Source organism: Ambystoma mexicanum, chromosome 7p, assembly GCF_040938575.1.
Source record: "Ambystoma mexicanum isolate Mex_15411 chromosome 7p, UKY_AmexF1_1, whole genome shotgun sequence".
Lineage (NCBI taxonomy): Eukaryota > Metazoa > Chordata > Amphibia > Caudata > Ambystomatidae > Ambystoma > Ambystoma mexicanum.
Window position 1 is genome coordinate 497,543,081 of NC_090939.1, and position 18,436 is coordinate 497,561,516.

At 47.0% G+C, this 18,436-nt stretch overlaps 1 protein-coding gene across 3 annotated transcripts in view; it reads right to left on the bottom strand.

Moving 5' to 3' along the window:
* Positions 1 to 18,436, bottom strand: part of USP9X (ubiquitin specific peptidase 9 X-linked) — a 2,614,063-nt gene that overhangs the window by 751,136 nt on the left and 1,844,491 nt on the right. The gene's annotated exons all lie outside the window — the stretch shown is intronic.

The following is an 18,436-nucleotide window of genomic DNA, read 5'->3' on the forward strand; positions in this document are numbered from 1 at the left end:
AGTCTACTGCAACAAGCAATAAACCAGCCTATGTTTAATCCTTTTTTTATAAGAAGACCCTTAGGGCCTGTGAGTTTCACATCCCCTTGGTGCAATCATCAAGATTTAAGGGGAGTAACTGACTGCAGTCCATGTACACCACTGAAAGCTAAACCACAGATTGGATTTCCTATACACGCTTGTCCGCCATATGGATGATACTGAACTAGTTCTAAAGACAAGAGTGATAACTAATGGATCTCACACAATGTCGGCCTGGGAATCCTCTTGTAGAGGAATCACTAATGGGATAAAAATTGATAAAAACAGCCAAATCATTATTACACTAAAGGATTTATAACCACTTATGCAAATCATTGAGAACCACACAAACAAATGTACAGAGCTGCAAGTAGACAAAGTAGAAAAGTAACTGAAGCAGATTAATGTGAAGGAAAGGAGGGCCCCGCCACCTAATTAAAAGGGCTACACAAAAGGTCAAACATTGGAGCAAAATATCCAATCCATGGCATAAAACCTCTCATATGTATTCCTTCTCCACCATGTACTTTTGAAATATGATTATGTAGGGCTTAACACACATTCATGTTACAATAGCAATGAAAATAAAATTAAATGCAACCGTCAGCGCCACAACAAAATGAAAGCTGAAGTTCTGTAACAAGAAGCACTGACACTTTCTTTAAGTGTAACCTGTCCTTTAGAAACAATATCCCCCTAAAATACATGCCTAACCAAAGACCTTTAAATGGGACATGTTCTCCAGCACCAATAGAACCTCAACCTTTTATCCCTGCAGCAAATGCAGGTTTCCCGACATTGCTACCTGTGAATCCACACCAGTTGATTCAGTGAAGCATAGAATTCCAAAATGCTAAATCATCACACAAATGCCATAATTTACCCCCTCTCCCAAACACATGGTATTCAATATTTCTAAAGGATTGCAGAAAATACCTCAGCCAACTAAATGAACACTCCAAAAACATTGCATTAGTGTTACGCTGGATTTACTCTTCCATATGTTCCCGCAAACCTTTCTAGTAGTAAGCTTGGCTGTGCAGGCAACTCTTTGGAGGACAATATTATGGTTAAGCTATAGTATAACTTACATCCAACATTCTTTAGCACCGGTGCGGGGGCGCAGCCAATCAGGTTCCGTGAAACGCGGGCTGAAACCGCTAATCTCAGCCTGCGCCATGGAACCCACAGACTGCTACGCCCGCCGCGGGCCTCCATCTTCCCTTCACCCACCCTCCTTTCTTTTTACTTTTCCCAACCCCCCCTCCATAGTCCCATTTACCGGATTGTTGCGGCTGCAGAACCTGCTGCCACAGTAGCTTCGCTTCTCGCTTTTCCGGAAGCCATGGTAATAGAAAAGGGGCTCTGTACTGAGCCCTGCCTTCTACACCCATGGCAACCATTTTGGATAAGTATTTTCATTCATTCATTGAAGAGGACGTGCGCGGCAGCCGTTCAATGGATTAAAATACTTAGCACCTCAGGTTACCGCTTTGGTAACCTGCAGCGCTAATGGCATAACACTGTGTTTCAATGGCTAATTCTTCGCTCTGGCCGTTACCCGCTCCAGCCCTTGGAACGGGGTGCTAACGCCACAATAAAGCAATGTTCATGCAAGAATAAGACTGGTACCTACCTTAGTCAAAACAGGTTTACTTCCATTTGTGAAATAAAAAATACATACATATAAGTACAGGTCTAACTAGCCAGGATACTTAATAAAACGTAACATGGGGGGAGTTTGCTCAGTATCGTAAAATATATACAAAATGGGGAAAAGACGACAATACACTAATTATGCAAGAAGAAACCATTCTTAAATAATATCTATAAAATTAAGATTTTCACTAGTAAAAACCAATTGCTTCAGAATGTTTTTGGTTATGCTCAGCGCCTATATAAGGAAATACTGTAATGGCCAGCTATCTGCTGGATAAGTTACCTACAATTAAAACATTAACTCTAAGTTACAATGTTTTAAATCTCTAATTTTCTATATTGGAATATAGTGTTTCGTGGAACAAAGAAAAATGCAAGAAGAAAATAAAAATCGCAGTGTTTCTCATTAGCTTGAAGTTATATAGGGCATACCACAACCATACCACAGTACAGTTACAGGTCCAAGAAGTATGATGAATCCTGCAACCATGACTGATCCCCCAGCCTAAAGTCTCCACCCATGTGGCCAGGGGAAGGCATCAGTTACCTGATCCTGACACTGGGGGTGGTGGTATGGGCAGGATGGGAGGAGATGGCTTTCATGGAGAAGTGGTGACTCCCTTGGCAGGGATGCAGTATTCTTCTTTCTGTGAAGATAAAGATCCTAGAATTCTCAAATATTTGATGGCATGCTGTCACTCCCTCCCAAACAACATTCTATGAAAGACCCCATAAACAGAAGCCAACAGGCATTTTAAACAATATAGCTTTGGAAATCTTAAATACAATATGGGGCGACCACTAGGGGGTACTGAAGGCAATGGCTGTCTGAAGTTCGCCCCTCTCAAAGAGGAAGCGAAAGAGATGAGAACAAGCTAATCCAGGACCCTGTGTGAGACCTGACACCCAAGGCTGAAATTGTAAAACGTCAGTGAAGGCAGGGGTGATGAGAACGGACCCCCGAAGCAAGAAATAACTGACATATGTGCGAGGGGCCCATCTCCCACCGAGGCCGCCACACAAGCAGAGACCCATCAGAGGCGGCAACCAAAGAAGCAATTAAGTATCGGGACGTATATCTCAAATAAGTTCTGAAACGCAGGAGCGACGGAAAGGAAGCCTGATCACTCCGCAAGGAGCATCAAGGTACCTGGGAGGGGAGCAAAGCCCACGCATCCCCAATTGCGACTGAAGTGGAGGAGGGGAACCCCACACGCCCAGCCTGAACGTAGTTCAGCCTGTGGCGGGAGGCGGAGGCCATGCGCGGCTATCCCCCGGGTCGCCAGAGCTGTAGAAACCCCATCCGGTGCCTCAACCAGTCTGAAGAGGAGAAAGGCCTTACTCCGGAGGCACGACACCGCCAGCATCGGGGAAGAGGACAGTCCACATGGACCCTGGAGGAGCGACGCCTGAGGAGAGCCCCGCCAAAAACAGCGAGGAGCAGCTACAGCAGCTGAGAGGCAACCCCCTCGCCCCATACCACCATAGAGATGCAGAAGATAAGGAGGAAAAATCCCTAACCCTGCTAGGACTACCCACGTAGCTGCAGCCCAGCTAGAACCTCAGGGACACCGAGGGACGCGGCCGAACCCCCACCACTGACACAAAGGGGTCACCGGCCTACTAGGAGGCCCAATCATCAAGTGAGAAGGAAAACCACAAGGAGGTGGGAACGGACAGGCCCATACCTACCGGGGGGGGGGGGAGGAGGACAATCATACAGAAAAGCAAAGGAGACCAAACCTCACCAGGCTACATAAGTGAGGAACACCGACCTACACACCCCTGACCTGTGCAAAGGGGCATAGAGACCCTTGTAAAGGAACCAAACACAGCGTGGGCCCCGTGCTCCACTGAAGTTTAAAGACCAATTAAAGAGGTGAAGTACAGAACAGGGTAAGCCCCCCAAAAGACCTTGAAACCCCCACGCAACTGCTCATACATGAGAAGAGCGGCAATACAGCCAGCCCACTTCTTGAACAAAAAGATCCCGCAATACAGGACAAAAGACACCAGGAGAAAGCCTCTCATCAGAGGGGCTGCTGCATAAAAATCAGCAAACCCCGGCGACTTCAGAAAAAGTATTAGAATTACAACAAAGGAAAAAGTCTGGAAAGCAATCAAAGAGCTGAATGGGATTCCCCCCTCACCCCCCGGAACCTCACCATTGAGCCACCAGGAGGGCAAAGGTGCTCATCCCGAAGCCACGCTCCCCAATAAGAGGCCTGGACAGACTCCAACAATACAGAAAAAAAGAGGTGGTCAGAGCGGAGACTACCTCCAAAACACCCCCCAAAATGAGAGACGCCTCCACCAAAGAGGACTGCGATGCTGATGGCGGAGATTGTGGTCCTACGCTCTGATATACAAACCTCCATGTCAGAATTAAGAGGGAAAGTCTCGACATGATAGAAGGAAAAGTAGAAAATCTGGAAAAGAACCAAGTCAACATAGACCTGATGGAAATTCAACTTAACGCAAGAATGGCGGACATAGAATTAAGAGAGGAAGACATTACCCTCAAAATGGATGACATGGAGAACAGCGAAAGGAGATCGAACATCCGAATAATCGGTCTGGAAGAAACAGATGGGAGACACATGCTCAGCTTGAGGTTAAAGTACAGGACATAATCAACCTTCTATTCAAGGCAGAAGGAGGTAAAATAGTACAAATGGAGAAAGCACATAGAGGAGATAGGGCATTTGGAGGATGACCACGCTCAATAATTGCAAAATTCCTACGCTACAAAGAAAAACTGGAAGTTCACCTCAGAGCGAAACAAGTACAAGATATTGAATATAAGGGCTTGAAATTAAGATATACCAAGACCTGTCAACCTTCGCATTGGGCTGCAGACGGGAATGCAGACCCCTTACTACGTGGCTCACTGAGCAAGGAATCCGGTACAGGTGGGGCTACCCCTTCGCAGTGACATTCAAAGACAAAGGAGAAGACTATAGAGTCACCACGTCTGAGGAAGTTAAGCAAGTATTAAAACATCTAACGGAATCCATGGACACAAGAGGCCCTTAAGGCCCCCAAGGAAGCCACTCACCAAGACCCTACAGCACAGAATCACAACACCAAAGGCGAAAGAGAAGCGAAGTGGGTAGAAAATATGTTAAACTGGGATCCCCACCAACCTCGCAGCCTCCCTGGCCGTGAAAAGGGAAAGCTAACAAAAGGACAAAGAAGCCTTACAAGGTACGGAGAGAACGGAAAGGGATTATTCAAGGGCTGTCCCAGTGAGGGGTGAGCCCAAAATCTAGTGGCCCTCAGTTCTAAGACAGTGTTTCCACTTCAGAGACTTTAGACTGCGGTCACATTTGTTTAGTTATGTTTACAGTTGTAGGAGGGGGTGGGACGACAGACAGGGGCAATGCAAGATACAACACACGGGATAGGGCCACATGCAAGAAAAGTGGATGAGCGGGGAGGAAAACCCAAAGTAGGAATGGAAGGGAACTCAAGGTCAGGGCCAGTGACCAACCCTGTAAAGTTTGGCACACTCAACGTCAAGGGACTGAACTCCACCACCAAAAGGTCACTAGTCATGAGGGAATTCGAAAGAGCCTCACTCGACATTCTCTTCATCCAAGAAACCAGGAGAGGAAAGGCCGATGAGTGGGAGGGGGGGTGGGTCATACAAATTGGGCCTCCGCTGACCACAAAAGAGGGGGGGGGGGGGTAGGCTTAATACTACACAAGCAAATCAAACTGGCAAAACCAGAGGTACACGCATTGATGGAGGGTAGGCTCCTGCTGGTCGAGGGGGAATGGGAGGGCAGCCAGATAACACTCGAAGGAATATACACACCCAACCAGAGACAAGGTGCTTTCAACAAGGAGGCCCTGACCATCATTGTGAACAGGGGCAAAGGCCCCATGGTTATAGTAGGGGATTTTAATACAAGGGCGGACGTGCAAATACACAACACATATTGAACCCAGGGGACCCCCAAATGCGATAGGACCTAGATTTAGGGAAATCAGAGAGGGAGGCCCCCTGGACATATGGAGATCACAAAACCCAGACAAGAAAGGATACACATTTAGGTCCATCGTCCATGACACTTCACGTGACAACTACTTGCTGACCAATAAGGAATTCCTCCCAAGAATCAGGGGAAGTACTATCTAACCAATTACCTGGTCTGATCATGATATGGTGACCACCACTCCAGGTGGCGTTGTAATTAATTCTTGTGGCAGGACAAACTCTTCGCTCAGGAACTTAAGACCGCAATTGAGGAATACTTCCAAATAAACAACAATGGGGAGGTGGGAATCACAACCATATGGGAAGCAGGGAAAGCCACATGGAGGGGACTACTGATGAGGGAAGGGGCCAGGAAAAAAGGGAACGGAGGCTACAGGTGGGCAAAGAAATACCAAGTCTGGAAGATAGGTTGCATGACCAGGGGACTTACCGAAAGGAACACCTAGAAAACACTCAAGCAAAAAAGGGAGGAACTAAAAGCGCTGGGAATTGAGGACACAATGCAAAAGTTGAAATTCCTAAAGCAAAAATTCTATTAAAAAGGGGAAAAAGGCAGATGAGATGTTAATGGCTAGAATGAGAGCTCAAAGGGCAGAGAGATGGGTTGACAAGATTAAGACACAAGAAGGGGACGACGTTACATCGCCAGACAAAATAGCTAGCCAATTCGCTCAATACTATGAGGATCTGTACACTACATAGAGCACTGGGACAGAGACAGAGATGCAAGCTTTCATCACCAGGCAAAGCTAACATATGTCTATGACTGAACAGGTACTCTTGGAATCACCCATATCCCCTGAAGAAACTAAGGCAGGAATCAAAAGGCTCCCCCCGGGAGGGGCACCAGAGGAAGATGGATATACCATGGGCTTCTACATGCAATTCTCAGATACCCTGGCCACACACATGGCCAAACTATTTAACCATATACAAGATACAAGAAATGGGTCATGCCCGCCATCCTTTACGCTAGCCCACATAGTGTTATCCCCAAAGCAGGAAAAGATCCAGCATGCTGCAAATCATACCGTCCAATATCACTGTGAAACACAGACGCTAAAATATACACAAGAATCCTGGCTTCCCGCATGGAAGACATCATGCCCAGACTGATTCATCCAGACCAGGTGGGATTTATAAAAGACAGACAAGGAGTCGACGCCACGCGCAAAACACTGGATATCATGCAACATACGGGGAGAGGGAGGGAAAGCAAGCACTACTCAGCCTGGACTCGGAGAAAGCATTTGATCGAGAGGAATGGGGCTTTCTCTGGGCCGTGCTCAAGAACATGGGCTTTGAAGAGAGATGTATAAGAGTAATCCAGGCAAACTACAAAACACCCAGGGGAAGCGTGATGGTAAATAGTAAACTATCACAGGAATTCAACCTATCCAGAGGAACCAGACACGGATGCCCCCCTCTCTCCCCTCCTATACGCCGTATCAATAGAACTGCTGGGAAATGCAATCAGAAATGACGGGACTATATAGGGCATTAAGGTGGGCAGCAACAAATAAAAAAATCTCGCCATGTTTGCTGATATCCTCCAATACTTAGCAGATCCCTCGACCTCTATAACCAAAGTCCTCCGGGCCATACAGGAATTCGGCACATGGGCAGGGCGAAAAGTGAAGGAGAAATCCACGCTATTCCCCTACAACACCCCAGACAACCCGAAGCATTGAGCTAAGACACGGGCGGGATACCAATAGTTTGGCATAAGCTAAAATACCTGGGTATTAACATCACAAAGAAAACAAAGGACCTCTATAAGGCGAACCACCCTCCCCTAATGTCAGACTTAACAGACCTAGAGAGGTGGGAAAAGCTGACTATATCATGGCTTGGCTGCCTCAACGCAATTAAAATGATAGTCCTCCCAAGAGTCCTGTACCAGTATCCCATAGACATTCTGGGAAAGCACTTTGTGCAGCTGAAAGCCAAACTCCCAAAATGTATGTGGCAGGGGAAGAGGCGGTGAATAGCCTACAACACTCTAACGAGGTGCAAAGAGGAAGGCGGAACTGGACTCCCAGACTGCTACACATACTACCAAGCCGCCCAAATCAGGGCCCTGGTGCCAAACCTGATGACAAAAACAAGCAATGGGTAACAATTGAGAACCATCTCCTAAGACCAGTAACAGTAGGGGAATGGCTATGGGCCCCAAAATCATCATTCCCAACTCAAGTACTTAACCACTTATCAATGGGATCCCTTCTAAAACTCTGTTGGACCAAAGTCTCATCTGGCTCGCCCATGAGCCACATCTGGGCCCTCCCCATCAGAAATGAAATCCGGGAGCCACACCTCTTCCAGAAATGGTTCCAAGCAGGCCTGGAAAGGGTAGGGCAGATGGAAAAAGGAGACTGATTTATCTCTCATCACGAAATGGAAACGAGACTACAACTTAAACCCCTTGGACCATTCCTATTTCTACAACTGAGGGGAGTCCTGATGGCCCCCAAATGGAAGAACGACCTGCAAAGAGCACTCACAACCTTGGAAAAAATACTACGTGAAGCCTCCTCTACCACAGGCCTCATCGCCCGGCTGTACAAGACCCTCCTCTGCAGTCACCGGAAAAATGAAAGAGCCCTCAGAAGAAGATGGGAGAAAGATCTGGGCCCCAAGATGAACGACCACTTGTGGAAACAAATGTGTAAATCAGCCCACAAAAACTCCATCTCGGCTCAATACAAGTTGCATGGCCTAAAATTGTTACATAGATGGCACTACGATCTGAGACGCCTAGCCAGAATGTTCAATCAAGCCAGCCCTCAAAGCTGGAGAGAATGGGGCGACCAAGCAGACTACTGGCACATGTGGTGGGCCTGCCCGAAATTTCAGGCATTCTGGAAAGAGGTTCTAGCATGGATTAAAAGGATTAACGGAGTGGAAAGGGAGTGTGATTCCCTGACTAGTTGTATTCAGTCTGGAAGAACAGAAAGGGCGATGGGTGAGGCTCCCCCACATGCCACACTTCTAATTGCTAGCGGCCGGGGTCTGCATTACCATAAACTGCAAATCACTATCACTCCCAACAGTTTGGGCGCAGAAAGCCAGAGAAATATATGAAATGGAGAACATTACGGGGGTGCTCCACAAGATATCCCCAAGCAGAGAAATGGAATGGGCCGCCTTTCTCAACATCTACAAATAATGGGCAAACTCGTCAGGGGCAGGACGCCCAGATAAAACAAATGAAACCCAAATGCTATACATTTTAAATGCGATTAATCTCGTCTCGGGGGGGGGGGGGGGCTTGAAGGGGCGGGATAGGGATTGTTAATGTTTGAACGGAAGCTCAAGGCATAACTGTGCTAATGTAAGATTGATGAGTTGTTTGTTAACAAAATGCTTAATAAAAACAATTTTAAAAAAACAATATGGACTTCAATTCTTATAATACCTATGGTACTGGGAGGATGAAGAGGGGATTAGAGTCAATGTAGAATAGGAACAACCTTAAGCAAGGGATACAGACTAGTTCAAAGAATTATCAGCTGTGCAGGAAATTTAAAAATGGTGCACCTTGCACTGTGTGGAAGAAGGAGAGGAGGTGGTTGCAGTTCAGACGAAGGAGGAGCAGAAAGTCATAAGGACACAGAGCGGGAGACGAGCTCTGAGGCAGAGTCACAGCGGCAAGCCGGGATGAAGGAGGACAACACTCACAGGCATCCGTCTGGAGGTGTCGCACACTTAAAGAGAAAGACTCTGATAAGAGTCAGCTGCTGAAGGAGCGTTTCAAGATGCTGTCTCAAAAGAGACTGAGCGTGGAAACCGTCCGACAACGGTTCTTCGTTATCGATACATGTTAAACTGGAGAGTCAACCAAAAGGAGTTGGGGGCCCCGGGACGTGTTGTAAAGTTAAAGGACACTTGGAGGCAATTTGAATACCGATCAAGTAGAACACAAGGGGAAAAAAGGGTACAATTTTCCTAACATGGGCTGTCAGTTTGGGGAAACCTGGAGCCCACATTGCCATAAGCAAAGAACTGTACAAACATTGTCCAATTCTCCTCATATGGGATGTCGGTGTGGAGAAACCTGTAACAAATATTGCCACAAGCATACAGAGATTAACAGTTGTGTAAAGTAGAAACTATTCCTGGCAGGCAAGCAAACTAAGACAGGAGCAGTTGTGTGAATTGAAAACCATTCCAGGCAGGAGAGTAAACCAGGAAACTAACAGTTGTGTGAAGGAGAAAACGTTGTCGTTATAAACAGTGTTGTGGAAAGAAAGCATTTCATTTATCGTCTTCACAAACTATTGTACAACAAGAGACATTTGTTTTGCCATTCTGACAAATGTATTCTATGAGGGAAAAACTCTGATCTAAGAAAAACCTATGAAAGAAACACTTGCATTAACATCTTGAGAAAAGTATTATATAGAAAAGACTGTTGTAACATCCTAAGTAATCATTTTGCCATCTTGAGAATAATATTTGCTTTGGTTTTGAACAAGTGTTCTATAGAAGAGATATTTACTTTGTTAATTTGAGGGACATGCTGGATGAAATACTTTTTGTTGAATTGAATAGAATATTGTTGGAACAGAACACTAAAAAGTCTTACTGAATTGATTCGAGGGGAAGGGAGTCAAATCCGGGATGCAAGGATTGCTTTGTGGGAGTTATACTTTTGAACATTTGCACCCTTTTGTTGAACTGGAAACAGATCCATTTACCTTACACATTTTGGTTGCATATAGTTGTGCGAGGGTCAGATATTTGGACACAAGGTTAATTTTCTTTTGCTTTAGCTTGATAGGCAGGAACATTCTTGTTGGGATAGGGACGGATGGGCATTTATCCCATCCCCCTGTTTATTTTTAATAAACGTGACAAATGTTGAGAAAATTACAACTTTGTGTCCGTCTCTCATTTCTGACCCCTCACAGAGGTAACCTAGCATAAATATAGCATACATAATGTCAAAAGTTTCCTCTGTGTAGGCAAAGAAGTCAAAGAACGATAAAATGTTGGCTAATTCAGAATGAAAGGCATATATTATTTTACACATTTTTTTAATTAGGTGCTCAGCATAATGTAAACTTTCACAGCAGATGTATAAACATTACTAACAATTCATCATTACAAGTGCACATACAAAACAATTAAAACAAAATACATTCTTTGTTGAAATATTATCAATACTAGGCCTTTGCCATAATCTTCAGCCTATACTTATTTAATCTGAGTTTCATTTCAAGAAATCATGACCTTCAAACATAGCAGCAAAGAATGTTATCAAGGCTATTGTCAAAATTCTCGCAACAAAAAAAACCTGAAAATCCACCTGTCGTCCAGAGTGAATGTTTTCAATTCATTACAAATCTTACCCAAATAAAGTGATATTTTATCCTTTTTTTAATTTTATTTTAAATTTTATTTTATTAGGTTTTCAAAATAAACATTCTTTTCAATAAGGAAACACAGAAAAACATTTACATACGTGAGCATGGTAGATACATACTTGGAGCGAGTTCTTTCTCCTAACCAAATAATATAGTACAGTGTATATGACCAAAGGTACGCACATAGGAGAACAAAAAAACAACAAAATAAACATCATTGCTTTTCTCATTCCTTAAACAAATTCCCACTTCCCCCCCCCATCCCCCCTTCCCCTGGGAATGGAAGACTTGTTGCTTAGGGATTAAGGAGTCGTGGTCATACGATCATCTGCAGGGGCTGAAACTAGTTCGGTGTGGTGTGTTCAGAGGTTCATCATGAGGGGAGGTGTACCTACATCAGTAGAATAATGTGTGGTTAGCAACATGAGAGGAAGAATGGGCCAGAGAGGTGGAAGTCAGCGCTCAAGTAGAAGGTAACCAGATCCAACCCCCTCAGGGTGAGGGCTCATCATCGCTTGGGGTTGGGTTTGCATTAGACATATATGAATTTAGGAAGTCAGACCATAAGAGCTCACATTGTGTTGCCCTACCGTGGAGTGATGCAGTGATTTTCTCCATAGTGCATATGTTTAGTACCACATTGATCCACTCCTCCTTAGACGGGGTCATGGGTGATTTCCATTTAGTGGCTAATAACGCCCTTGCGGCTAGTAGTAGGTGGGGTGTTAGGCCTTGGACTCTCATCCATTCATCCTCTACCATTTAGAGATTAAACAGGACCAAATGCGGACTCGCAGTTCTCTGGATTCCATCCGTCTGCCTTATCCATCCAAAAACTTCATCCCAAAAAACCTTAACCTTGGGGCAGCCCCACCACATGTGCCAGTAGTCTGCGACCTGTCCACATTCACGCCAGCAGAGGGGGGAGGAAGATTGGTACATCTTGGACAGCCTATACGGGTAATATTGCCAGCGGTGTAGAAGTTTGATGGAGTGGAGCTTATATTGGCATGATATCGAAGTACGTGTGGCCATGATACACATTTTGTCCCACACATCATCTTCAATTTCAACTCCCATATCCTTTTCCCATCGCATTCGGAGAGTGAGCGAGGACCCACTACCTCCCTCTAGCAGTAACTTATATATTAGGGAAATCAAACCCTTCCTGTTGGTCTTAGAATCTAGCATTTTCTCAAAGGGGGTGAGATCCCTACTCAGTTTTTCCTTCCATGCTGTCCTCGTCAAGACCCCTTTGATTTGTAGATAGTGAAAAGTGGAGAGAACTCCTATGTTTAGGGCTTCCGTTAATTCTGGGAGGGTGATAAAAGAATCACTTTGAAGGAGCTGACCCACCCTTTCTAGTCCCGCCTCGTACCACGCCTGAAATCGCTCTACGTTAGGGATATGGTTATTGATGCCCGGCGACCATAGGTGGCTTAGCGGGGACGGCCATGATGTGATCCCTTTCATCTCTGAGCCATCTCTCCATATTTCCCATATCGCTGCAAAGAGTGGATGATCCCTCGTTTTCCTTAGCACCCACTTCCGCGGGGCCCATATCCATTCTCCAAGTGTCGCCGGATCTAGATAATGATTATCCATTGCCACCCATTGTGGCTCTCCATGGCTACGTAAATGAGGGACAAATACACGCAGCTGAGTAGCGGCGTAGTATTTCCTAATGTCAGGTGGTCCACCCCTCCCTTATCTTTGGGCAACGTCAAGATGGGGTAAGCTATCCGGGCCTTCTTCCCCTGCCACAACAATTTTAGAATTTCTCTTTTAACTTCTGTAAAATATCGTTCCGGTATTTTGATTGGGAGCATCTGAAAGGGATAGAGAAACCGTGGGAGACAGGTCATTTTTATGGCATTGAGCCGTCCTAGCCATGAAATCAACAATTTGTTCCACTTGGCCAGGTCCGTACGGAGCTTAGTTAGGAGCTGTGGAAAATTCGCTTCATATAGGGAGTCTAATTGTTTTGTGATTTGTATCCCTAAATATTGCATTGTATCATGTTCAATCATCAATGCCAGGGAGGAATATTTAGCAATGTTTACCTCTGGGTCACCATGAAGGGGAAAGAGTATGGATTTGGCACGACTGATCTTGAACCCAGGTAGGCGACCATATTCCTCAAGGAAGAGCATGGCCCGAGGGATGGAACTCTCTGGGTTAACTACATGTAGGAGTATGTTGTCGGCATATAGGGCTAACTTATACTCTGTGCGTCCTAGATGTATACCTTCTATGCCAGGGTCCTTCCTGATATTGCGTGCCACCAGTTCAAGTGATAGGGCAAACAGAATGGCCGAGAGGGGGCATCCCTGTCTGGTACCTCGTGTCAATCGAAACCACCTAGAGTATTCTCCGTTCACAAATACCAATGCTGTGGGCGACGAATAAATCGCCTGGATTCCCTTTCTAAGGTTTGGGCCCAGTCCAATTCTCTGAAGGACCTCCATTAGGAAATCCCATTCTACCCTATCGAACGCCTTTTCTGCATCGATGGAAAGTAGTGCGGGGTTGGTGTGCAGATTGTGGGAGGCATGCACCAAGTGTAGTGTCTTGCTCATGGTATCTGCACCTTGGCGGCCGAGTATAAAACCTACTTGATCGGGGTGAATAAGGCGGGGGATGAATGATTCAATCCTAGCCGCCAAGACCCTGGAGTATATTTTGGCGTCTATATTAAGTAATGAAATAGGACGGTACGAACCACATTTTTTGGGATCCCTCCCTTCTTTTGGAATAACCGTTATGAGCGACTTAACAAATGAATCTGGGGGGTTCCCCGTCTCTAGGATTCGATTAAAGAGGTCAGTAAGGAAGGGAGTGAGTTGTGATGCAAATGTTTTGTAGAAACCCGCTGTATACCCATCTTCTCCTGGGGATTTTCCCAACGTGAGTCTCTTTATGGCTTCCTGAATCTCTTCCCCCCCCCGTTATAGGGGCGTCTAGGGTTTCTGATTCAGTGTTTGTTAATTTGGGCATGTCTACATCGTCTAAGTAGGATTGGATGCTTGGTTTATCCGGATCCTTCTCTGGAGTGTATAGAGCTTCATAGAAGTCTGCGAATATTTCTGGGATGGTGGATCGCCTCACATCTGGGGCAGATTCTCGATCAGATATTTTGTGCACCCTGCGGTCTGCCTGCTGCACATGTAGTCTGGCCGCCAATAACGCATCCGCTTTATCCCCTTTCTCATAAAACTTTTGTTTCAGGAGAAGCGGTTTGCTAGCTATTTGTTCATGTTCTAGGAGGCGGAGTTCTTCCCTTTTTTTCCTGGCTTCTTTGATTTGTTCAGAATCAATAACATCCCCTTTCCTTGCATCAATATCTAGCTGGGTGATTTCCTTGCGGAGTCTGTTCTCAATCAGGAGCCTCTCTCTTTTTTTTGTTAGCCCCCTCCCTTATTAGAATTCCTCTCCACGTGGCCTTACCCGCCTCCCAGACCCCTTGTTTGGAGACCTCACCAGTGTCATTCAGTCGGAAGTATTCCTCAATTGCGGTTTCCATCTCTAACTTAAAGACGGGATCTTTCCACAATGACTCATTGCATCTCCATTTTCCGCCTCTAATTGGGAGGGACCCCCATACTAAGTCAGCACGCACCATATCATGATCCGACCATGAGATTGTAATGATTTCTGAGCGAGAGGCCGTGTTGTATAGATCTCTTGAAGAGTAGAGATAATCAATGCGGGTATGTGTATGGTGTGGAGCTGAGAAAAATGTGTACTGTGTCTATGGGATGCATACAACGCCATACATCAACCAAACCATACAATTCCATCATTGTTTTAAATTGAAAGTAGTCCCCAGTAACTTTGTCTCTGGTTTCTGGGTTACCTGGATGCCAGTCCAGGCTGGGGTCTACCCAGATGTTGAAATCCCCACCTAGGATTACATGACCTGTCGCCTACAGCATGATCTTGGGGATCATTTTAGAAAGGAATCTGATCTGACCCACGTTGGGGGAGAAAACCGTTGGCAACTGTAATGGACACTTTCCCAATGGTCCCTGCGACAAGTAACGCTCGACCCTCCACATCTGACCAGACCTTCGTGACCTTGGGGTCTATTCATTTGCTGATGAGTATTCCCACCCCTCCCTTCCTCAATGGGCCCGAACCCCAGAACTCTAACCCAGATCGCGTTCCCAGGATTACCCTTTCTTCACCTCTCACATACTTGGTCTCCTGTAGAAAAAGGATATCTATTCCCGACCTTCGGAATTCTCTATAGACAAGCGATCTCTTAGTGGGCGAATTGAGGCCTTTAACATTCAACGTACCCACCCTCATGGTACCCCCAGAACATGACCATCATCACAACGGTGGTTTTCCTGCCCATGTGGGCTCTTTAACCATTCCAACCCTTTCCCTCGATATTCAGGTGACCACGAGACTACCTTCCCTTGTCGAATACTCAACTGGATCTCTGATGTGACACTTGTCTTCATTCCCTTTCCCCTCCCATCCCCTCCCTGAGTTCGGTGGCGTCCGATTGAGCCGAGTTGGAAGCACAGGCCCATAACCGAACCACCAGTGGAGACCGTTACCTCACGGTCCCCTTGCATAGTAGACCTCAAAAATAACTAAAGGGCCCCCTGAAACCCCCCCAGAGCAAACATATTGAAGGTAAACGGGTGGGATTCATAAGAACATGGTTTTAACATAACCCCTTGTCTTATTTGTCTCAGAGTATAGGTCAACCAAATTGTACCGTAGCCGGCTAGTGTCAACTGCCCCCTTCCGGGGAGCCATTTCCTCTGCGGTATTTTCTCAAGCCTTTCACCTTCCTCCTCTTCAGTCCCTGTATTCACCACTCTCTCTCGTCGCCGGGTGCGTGGTCACGTAGATCTTCCTGAGCTTGCGCGCCTATTAGGTCAGAAATGCACGCTTTAATTTCCTGCTCAGAGTTCAACCTGATTCTTGAACCTTTATGTTCAAAGGAAGGAGAGAAAGGGTATCCCCATCTGTATCGCGTGATTTGAGCCATGTAGTAAGTGGTTTGCACATTTTCCTCAGGGCTAGGGTCAGTGAGGAGAGGTCTTGATAAATAGTTATTTGGGACCCGCTCAGGGCGATGGCGCCTCCGCTCCTTGCTTTTTCCAGCACTCTCAACCTGTCTTGATAGCGATGAAATCGTGCCAGAACCTATCGGGGTCCTCCAGGTGGTCCCCCCGCCCTGTGGATGCGCTCTGTTTTGGGTTCGTCGATATTATCATCGGCGACGAGGAGTTTGATAATGTCATGTAGGGTTGTTTTTAGGTCCTCTTCCGTTTCCCCTTCTTTCTCTGGAATTCCGAAAAACCGCAAATTATTCCTCCTTTCTCGATTCTCCAAATCGTCCATCTTAAGTTTAACCTCTTGTTCTCTTCGTTCCAGCTCGGTTATCCTCAGTGTCAACTGCGATTCAAGAGTGTTGATTGAGGCCTGATGGTTCTCATCCCCTTCAACCCTGTCTTCAATGCTGTCAAGACGTTGTGTGAGTTTGTCAATCTTTCCCCCAATGTTAGCACCCATGCTCCTTATTTCCGCAAGCAATCCTGCAATGTCTCCTTTAGTCGCTGCTGTATCAACATTGGGGGTTGGGGTTATCGAAGTCGCCATTTTAGGCTTGTCAAAGGGCTGGGGGGATGAACCGTAGGCGTAGATGGCTAATTTCTTTTGGGGGTTCATGCAGTGTACGTGCTGGAATTCGGACGGGTTCAGTTGTTGTAATGGCCGGCACCACAGCGGAGGCACACGCCCCTCTCTCCGTATCGCCACCAGTATAGTACTCAGAGAGGACAATACTGCCTCAGGGGGCCTTTCCCTCAGTGGTGCAAGGAAGCCTGGTTTTTTGAGCTGGGTAGGATGAATTGGCTGTAGGCGCAATCGCAAGATAAGTCAGGAGGGGCTCCGCTCCATCCCACAGTCGTTTCCCCGCAATCACATACGGTAACTTTTAACTTTACACAAACCGTGTATCTCAGGATCGAATCCAAGAGGCGGACCCAGAGGAGTTCAGGTCCTCTCTGCGGTCCAGGAAGCCCAGATGGATCACCTCTGGCGATTCGCGCCGCCTCTCCCCACCACCAGCAGCCTCAGTGCAGAGTGACAATCATGCGTTCCCTGTGATCCCTTCACCGGTGTCCAATGTGCAAGGATGGTGCCAGCCCACACAATTCCAGCAACCACTGATGGGCAGCCAACCTCTCCCGCACAACCAACACGGCAAGGTCCGTGACGGCGCAGAGGGATGTATCCGGGGTTATGCCGCCACTTCGTCGACCAAGCATACCCTCAGGCCGTGGGCAGGGGGCGTGAGCGAGGGATGTCCCTCAGGGCCAGGCTTCACTTATTCAGGCTGGTTAATTCCACTTGCGCAGCACGGATTCCTCACTGCGCGTAACACAGGGAAGTTGGATGACCAGCTTGCGGGGGCACGCTCTGACACACCGTAATGTTGGGGCGAAACCGCCACAGTGACACGGGGACGGGGGGCAACCGAGAGGAAGCACTTACTTCTGTGCCCGATGGCAAGCAGGTCATCGCCGTCGACCGCCCATGCGGTTGTGGAGTCTTCGGGACCGCTGAGCAGCGGAAGGAGAAGCACCGGGATCCCAGGTGCCACGCGCCCCCCCCCAAGGGATCCGGTGTTGCAGGACCACAAGGGCTCACACGGCCTTTTTCATCGGGGCCAGCAAACCGCACCACACGTTGGGGCTTTGCTTTTGTGGGTGGCGGCGTATGAGCGCCCGGGAGCAGCCACCGGGCTGTGCTTCAGAGTGCGTAGTCGTCGCTGCTGCCTCCGGCACCCACTGCGTTGGATCGAAGCCGGCCTTGGTTTCGTTTTCAGCGCCAGGCGCCTATGTAAATATCTTTGGGAATCCGCGGCCGTTTTCAGTCGGGATTTCGGCTGCAAGTGGGGGCGACCTTCCCACACCTCTATCGAAATTCTAGTCCGGGGGGTCCCAAAAACGGGGGCTCAATACGTTTTTGGGGACCGCGGGACTGGAGCTCACGCAGAGGAGGTCTGCATCCGCGCGCCCCCTGGTGGCCAACGGATATTTTATCCTTTAAACCAGTGGAGTATAGTAACAAATGGCACAATGTTTCTTTAGAATTCAAGTTGGTGCAAAACCTACAGGTCCAATCCCTATCCTTAAATAAACTCCTCGCACCGTATTGACTAACGTACTCTTAGTCCATAGTCCCCTTTCCTCCATATGGTATGGGAGTCCCTCGCAAGGGACGGGAGATGGAACCTTTTTCACCGGAAAAATCTTCTTCCCCTTTAAATTTAGAGGCGCGGACCTGGGAGCATGCACTCGCCTGACTCCACCCACCGGTGCTACTCCTCAGTCCCCATTGACGCGTCAACCAAATT